The sequence below is a fragment of the Panthera leo genome, chromosome B1 (genome assembly GCF_018350215.1).
Source record: "Panthera leo isolate Ple1 chromosome B1, P.leo_Ple1_pat1.1, whole genome shotgun sequence".
NCBI lineage: Eukaryota > Metazoa > Chordata > Mammalia > Carnivora > Felidae > Panthera > Panthera leo.
The window spans coordinates 137,414,102-137,422,313 of record NC_056682.1 but is presented as its reverse complement, the minus strand read 5'-3'; the positions used below and the strand labels follow the sequence as shown (position 1 = coordinate 137,422,313).

The window sequence follows — 8,212 nt, the reverse complement described above, 5'->3', positions numbered from 1 at the left end:
TTTTGAGATTTTGTGGCACTCATCCTATCTTAAGAGAATTAGAAAATGTGTACAGAGCTGCAAGTATAGGAATTACTAACCAAGGTGTCTCCCAAAAGTGTGTTAGACATCCCCTGTCCCAAACCGAGGCAATTCAGATCAATTTCTGTCTGCAGAAAACCCCCACTTCTTAATCTGTACAGCACAGATTGGCCCGAAACAGCCAAATAGCCCAGTTCCCAGTTAGTAACAAGTTTAAGTTCCAAGGTTTATGAAAAGACTTAGAGTCTTTCTTAAATTTTTTTAAACATTTATGCATTTTTGAGAGATGGAGAGAGACAGAGCGTGAGTGGGGGAGGGGCAGAGAGAGAGGGAGACGCAGAATCGGAAGCAGGCTCCAGGCTCTGAGCTGTCAGCACAGAGTCTGACGCAGGGCTCGAACCCACAGACTGCTGCGATATCACGACCTGAGCTGAAGTCAGATGCTTCACCGAATGAGCCACGCAGGCGCCCCTACTTAAAGTCTTTCTGATGCTATTTTTGTCTCACAGCTTCAGTGACTTTGGATGTTTTCTTCCAATTGATTAAGATTAAATGCATTTTTCTAAGGTTCTGTTGAGAAAAGCCAGGGACCTGCACTTATTACAACCACTGCTTGTTCCCTATAGTCCTATCTTTCAAAAATAACAAATAAAGGGGCGCCTGGGTGGCTCAGTCGGTTAAGCGTCGGACTTCGGCTCAGGTCATGATCTCGCGGTCCGTGGGTTCAAGCCCCGCGTCAGGCTCTGTGCTGACAGCTCAGAGCCCCGAGCCTGTTTCGGATTCTGTGTCTCCCTCTCTCTCTGACCCTCCCCTGTTCATGCTCTGTCTCTCTCTGTCTCAAAAATAAATAAACGTTAAAAAAATTTATTAAAAATAACAAATAAACATTAAAAAAATTAAATAGGCTGTGTTAGTTGGATTTCCCCGAAAGCAGATGCTGGGGCAAGAGTTAGGGGTGTAGTTGATTTGTGGGGGTTATGCCTGTGGAGGATAACAAGGGGCAAGCAGGAATGAACAGGGAAAGACTTCATTCTCTGATGCAGATTGGATACCTATAAACATTTTTAAAAATTATTATGTGTATTTATTTTGAGAGAGAGAGAGAGAGAGACAGAGTATGAGTGGGGGAAAGACAGAGAGAGAGGGAGACACAGAATCCGAAGCAGGCTCCAGGCTCTGAGCCGTTAACACAGAGCCCCACGCGGGACTCGAAGCCATAAATGGTGAGATCATGACCTGAGCCGAAATGGGACACTCAACTACCTGAGCCACCCAGGTGCCCCTGGATTTGATACCTATAAAAGGAAAGAGGGTGAGGTGTGAGGGCCATCAGTTCACCGTGACTTTGTTCAGGTACAGCAAGTTCTTTCTTGAGAGAAGATCTGACAGGTGCACTTCCACGGCTGTCTTATGGGCTACTCCCAAAAGCCCAGGTTGAGTGTTGAACAACCACAAGCAATAGAGTAGAGTTGGTCAGAGAGGGGCACCATTACTCTTTTAGCTCCAAGGACACAGACAGGATCATGACTGTTGGTTGAGGGGCATCCAGTCTGCAGGAGAGAATCTGGAAATAAATACCCAGACCTCCCCTCCTCCCTCCCTCCCTCCATCCTGCTGGTGCTTCTCATTTTCCATGCCAGCTCACTGATATGATGCATGCCTGACAGCCTCTCTGAGCAGAGAGCAGGGTTGAGGGGCAAATAAAATGCCCCTGAGCATCCAAGGGCAGACAAAGAAGAGAAACGAAGTCTCTAAGGGAGAGAGAATTCAGCCTTGGAGAAGGCATGAGGCAGGGAAAGAGGTTGCCTGGCTGTGCTTCTCCCAGCTGTCTGCTTCCCAGAGTCACTGGAGCTTCCGGATTACTCCCCACCCCCTCAGCAGCTCCTCTTGCAAAAGCAAGGGCCTTAGGAAGAGCAAGTAATTTACTGGAAGTTGAGGAAGGGAGGGAGGGAGGGAGGGAGGGGAGGAGAGAGAAAGGACAGGGAGATGTAGAAGGAGAGGGAGAAGAAGGAGGAGGAGGAGGACAAGAAGAAGAGGAAGAAGAGGAAGAAGGGAAAAACAAGAAAGGGGAGGAGAAGGAGGAGGAAGAGAAGGAGGAGGGGGAGGAGCAGGGGAAGTAGGAGGAAGAGGAGGAGAAGAATGAAGAGGAGGAGGAGAGATTGAGAGGGAAAGGAGAGGAGGGGGAGAAGAGGGGAGAGAAGAGAGGAGAGAGAGAGATCAAGAGTCCTCATGCACACATATCACACACATGCACACACACTCTGTTCTACTTTTTTAGCTCTCACATCAGAGCTGATGAAAGGACCAGAATCTGAATCCAGCGACACTCCCAGATTACTTATAAACTTGTGTACGCAGTCCATATTCCCCAGTTCTGCCCATCTTTCGGAGGTCTTGGTGCTTTGCAGAGTGACCTGTGGCCATCTGTACACTTGGCCCCTAAGGTCTTTCTTATCACTTCCTACAGAAGCCTCCTCTGTTATCAGCTCACTTTCTCCAGCAGCCTGTAGGCATTTATCTCGTGATGTTATTTCACAGACGTTCACAGCCACAGGAAACATTACTTCTGCTTCCGAGGAGTGGACAATGCTGGGCAAATTACTTTTGGCAACAAGCAGTTAAGATAATTTTTTAATGATTCAAGCCTCAGCCAATGGTATTCAAAACAGGTCTTCTGGAGCTGAACCTGGAGCTGACAGATGGTTTCTCTCCTAACTTAGTTTGACTGAGTGAGACATTTGATTTGAGCTTCTATTAAAGGGAAATAATGTATTTAATTGTTTGATGATGCTTGGCCCATATTCAGTGAAAGAATGTAACTCCTTTTGTCTATAACACTGACCACCTCCCTCTCCCACCCCCCATGTAATATGTCCAAATTCTTAAGTGCAGGCTTAGAACTTATTAAGTCACTTATTCATCTACAACATTTAGAAAAGCTGTGTGAAGGGCGCCTGGGTGACTCAGTTGGTTGAATGTCTGACTCTTGATTTAGGCTCAGGTTATAATCCCAGGGATCAAGCCCCACGATGGGCTCCATGCTGAGTGTGGAGCCTGCTTAAGATTCTCTCTCTCTCTCCCTCTGCCCCTTTCCCCCACTTCTTGCGCATGCTCTTTCTCTCTCAAAAAAAATTAAAAAATTAAAAAAAATTATTGTGAAAAAATGCCCAAGTGATGTGATTGTACTTGGATAATGGGATGGGAGATGGGGAAGGTTTGATTCCTTACCTTCCAGCTGAACTTGTCTCCTTCTTAAGAGCCAGAAACAAGATCCATCTATCTCCCCACAGTGCTCCATCCTATGCCTTCCCTATAGTGGAAGCTAAGTAAATTCCTGTTGATTATTAAGAAGAAAGGCAAAACATTCTTTGGTGATGTGATGCTAGTTTGAAGGCAGCCCTCTCTGTGGAATCACTTACAGTGCAAGATGAAGAGTTGAGACAAGGCTTACCTTAATCACCTCTTTAAAGATTCTCTCTCCTTATGCAGTCAGGGGTCAGCCCCTAACACCGTCTTGGCCTGTTTCCCTTCTTACATGATCTTGTTCTTGTGGCTTCATGGGCGACTCCTCAGAGCGGACGTGCAACTTTCTGACTCTAACCATCTCAGAGTGGCTCTGTGATTGGACAGTCTTCACAAATTTAGGTGCACCTTGTGTCTCCCACCACATGTATTTCTTAAAAGTTGGTGAAGGGGGCGCCTGGGTGGCTCAGTCGGTTAAGTGTCCGACGTCAGCTCAGGTCATGGTCTCTTGGTCTGTGAGTACGAGCCCTTCATTGGGCTCTGTGCTGACAGCTCAGAGCCTGGAGCCTGCTTCGGATTCTGTGTCTCCCTCTCTCTCTCTGCCCCTCCCCTGCTGATGCTCTGTCTCTGTCACTCCCAAAAATCAATAAACATGAAAAAAAAATGTTTTAAGTTGGTGAAGACTTTTAAAAGTTGAGCCATGTTTTCAAAGCCTGCTTATGAAAGGAAATCTGTACCAAATACTTTTGTAAAATTAAGAATTGTCTTTTTTTTTTTTTTTTTTTTTGACTTTCGTAAGTTTGGATTTCTGGTTCAACCGTTGGTGAAAGTAGGGCCTACCTGTGTTCATATACAATGACAGCTCAACCAAAATTTTAGAGGTCCTGCTTACATGGCAAGCTCTCTGCTGGGAGCTTACGGTACAATTGTGCCCAAGACAGACAGGGGCTTGCCTTCCTGGGGTCTCACATTTAACAGGGCAAACAAAGGAACAAGTTACAAAGCTAAGACCCAGCAACGTTAAATAGGGTTCTTTCTGCATTGCACTACATTGTATCCATCCATCCATGCATCCATCCATTCACCATCCTTCCAACCATCCATGTATCCATGCATCCATGCATCCATGCATCCATCCATCTATCCATCTATCTATCCATCTGTTCTTCCAATCATTCGTTAACACCTATCAAGAACCTCTCCTCTCTCTGACCCTGTTCTGTGGATTGGGAAAACACTTGGCAATCAAGACCAGCACGGTTTGCATGGCTCTTAAATGTGAGTTGTGAATTCTTTGTGCATCATTTTTTGATGCCATTGTAATAGATTTATAAAATCGAGCCAATTATAGTCAAAACTAGGTGTAGTTTGGGAAAATACTCTCCTGATGAAGATTTTTTTCTTTTTCTTATTTTGGTCATTATTTTTTTCTAAAGGTGGTGGGTTGAGTGAAATTGCAGTGATTTGAGGTGTTATTTGTGGGCTGGTTTGCTGAGGTTCTATGGTAATGCCAGTGGTCTTTCAAGTCTGATGTGCTTTCATTTGATTTTGTTTTTTATGCAAAAGAAATTAGTAAAATGCATTATGATAAGTGGCCTAGAAACTGTAATAAAGGATGTTCTTCTCAATTAAAAGTAGCCTGTAAGTGCTATATATACACCAGCCCAGGAGCACTCATCTATTTAGAGTGGGAAAGCCAAGTGAAAAGGGGGTAGCAGAAAAATAGATAAATATGCGTACTTTCAAAAAAGTAATTATATTTTTACACCTCTTCAGGCTGTCCCATTTTCTCTTTCTGTCTTCTGTGGCAGCGCTGAATTTAAAGCAAATGGAAAAACAACAGACCGAATGTTACAATCAGATTCTATCAATCAGATGAACAAGACAAACTTGTCGGGAAGGTTTAAATTATCTCTCTGTGCACACTCAGCCTAGTTCTAACACGGAGTGTGAATCTTTGGCAGCCAAATCATTATGGCATGTGATGGTTGGTGACCTTATTTTGACGTTTGTTCTTCTTTCCAAGATTTATAATGCTGGAACTTTTGGACACAGCAATGCTCAATTTAAGGCCATCCCTCAAATGGAAACTTAAAAACAAAACAATACAAAACAACCCCCACCTCCCGCAATTGTTGAGAAATATTTAGCCATTGCAATGGCATTCCAGAAAAATCAACCAGCCTCAGGATTCTGCTTTTCCATCTACAAATGTTTACTTTGCTTCGACAGAGGCAATTTTCTAAGACTACTGTGGCCTGCAGTCTCTTCCTTTTTTTTTTCTTTTATAGGGATACAATATTGGGATGGCTTCCAACCACATGTTTTGCTTGGGTAGAGCAGAATCTGACATTTTCTAAGCTTCTTGCTATTAATTCCTGTAGTTTTTGATCAAAGAAGGGACCTAAGTAATCATTTGTTTCAGCGGTGACATAGATGAAGAAGCAGAAGTTTTGCATGTTTCTCCTTAGGCTGTTTATCTCCCAACAAAGTAACAATCTAACCATCCCTGGGTTGTGTAAATGTAGGCCACAGAGCCAAATAATATTAAAAAAAAATACATAAATAAACACATCAAAATGGCCTGTCCAGAGAGCTGCCCCTGCCGCCACCAAGATGGAGACTTTGTACTGGGTCCCGATCTTAGCGCTTGAATGCCCCCAGCTGAAGCTGAAGGTGGTGGTGTCTTATGTCCTCATCACGGGAGGAATGCTTTATGACATTATTGTTAAACTTCAAAGTATTGGCTCTATGACCGATGAACATGGACATCAGAGGCCAGTAGCTTTCTTGGCCCACAGAGTAAATGGACAATATATTATGGAAGGACTCACATCTAACTTCCTATTTACAGCAGGAGGTTTAGGATTCATAATCCTGGACCGGTCAAATGCACCAGACATTCCAAACCTCAGTAAGATTTCTCCTTCTATTCATTGGATTCGTCTGTGTCCTGTTGAGTGTTTTCATGGCTAGAGTATTCATGAGAATGAAACTGCCAGGCTATCTGATGGATTCAAATGCCTTTTGAGAAGAGATCAGTGGATATTGGATTTGCTCCTGTTAATGAAGTTTTAAAGGCTGTACCAATCCTGTGATGTGAACTATGGAGAAGAATGAAAAGCAGCAGAAAAGAAGCATCTAGTGAAAACATAGGAAGCATGTTAAAGCTTGAACTAGAATGTCTTCTTGGTCTCAAAAAGACAAACTTATCACAGTATTTTCTCCCTCTGGCCTTTACTGACCTACCACTGAGGTTAAGTGGCATTTTCTTCTTAGTTTTTCATTTCTTAGAGAAAATATACTCCATTTCCACAACTATAATATTGAATAAAGTGATTACTTTTTACAGCTCCCTTAATGTATTTTGGAAATGACATTCCTGACTTTCAAAAATTAATATAAAATCACGAAGCAAGATCCCATGGGCTGAGAACTCTGGAGAGATGATCAGCTTTACTTATGGTGCTTTGCCTTTAAACAGTACATTATTTCAGATATGTATGCCAGACTGTTTCATGCACAACAAGATGTATGAAAGAAGCAGAAATAAACAATGTTTCTAATTAAAAAAAAAAAAAAAAAAAAAGGCCTGTCCCTTTCAGTGTCTTGAAACTGACCCAAGCCCCTGGCTTCAAATAGACTTTAAAAGGTGGTTGGAAAGAGTCCAATATATCATTGCTTAAAACTTCCCACATGAAGGCAAAACCAAGGTCTTCACTTTTAAATTTTTTTTTTTTCAACGTTTTTTTTATTTATTTTTGGGACAGAGAGAGACAGAGCATTAACGGGGGAGGGGCAGAGAGAGAGGGAGACACAGAATCGGAAACAGGCTCCAGGCTCCGAGCCATCAGCCCAGAACCTGACGCGGGGCTCGAACTCACGGACCGCGAGATCGTGACCTGGCTGAAGTCGGACGCTTAACCGACTGCGCCACCCAGGCGCCCCAGTCTTCACTTTTAAAAATAGTGACCTGACTCCATAAAGGGCAAAAGATCCACTTTGAGATCATTTTTCACCTTGGTTGGCTATGGAGCGTCTGTGTGTACATTCTTGCTAACAAGCTGATTTGCCTTGTGTTACAAATTGCTCGGTCCAGCAAGGCCTGTAGAGAACAGTGCACACACACGTGCTCATTGGTTGGCATATCTGGAAGAACTTTGTGACGCTGGGCTTTTAAATTCAGAGAAATGAGTTGTTGCATTCACAGGCAGCAATTTTGGGACCGGGAGAGAAGTGAGTGGGTCTTCTGGATCCCTCCACCTCAAGTGTGAGAAGCCTGCTTGCTGGCACTGGAAAGTCATCACCTACACTGATGATTCACTCTTCCTTTGAGACACTGGATATCCCAGTTTGACAGTTCCTCCTCACTCGGTGATCACAATGATCACAACATGTACCAGAGAGGGTCACCCCTTCCCTCTCTCCGTCACTCTCACACATGACCTTGTCATACAGCCTGGAAAAAGGAGTGCCCTCTACAAACACCTCTTCTGTTTTATGATCCATACACTGTGAGAACCAGCTTTTAAGAAATCTGATAAAAATACAACCATGCCCTGCTCCAGTGGGACCCAGCTACTTTGTCCATCGACAGCATAGGATTTGGTGACTCCGCCCAGCCGTCAGTGCTTCTATCAGAAAAGCAACTTTGGAGATTTCTCTCAATGACATGGAAAGTAGCCTTGCAGAAGATCAAAAAAGGGAAGGACAGGGACATAGATCTAGTAAATCCTGAGTTGCAGGGATTTCAACCGGTAGTCAAAGGCCAAGTCAACTTTTTTGCATAGTAACTGTAGGCCTGGAGCTGTAAGGACGGAGACTTTCTCAGGGCATAGGCCTCCTGGCCCTAGCTAACTGGGGCAGCTGTCTGCTGGTCTTTTCCTCTTTTAACCCATGGGAAGTGAGGCAGCCTGCCTGTGCTGACTGGTCTCCCAGCTGCCCAGGC

General features: G+C 44.0%; 1 pseudogene; it reads left to right on the top strand.

The window, feature by feature from the left end:
- The first annotated feature begins 5,880 nt into the window (after positions 1-5,880).
- On the top strand, positions 5,881-6,295 carry LOC122218473 (annotated as a pseudogene).
- Positions 6,296-8,212: the final 1,917 nt, after the last annotated feature.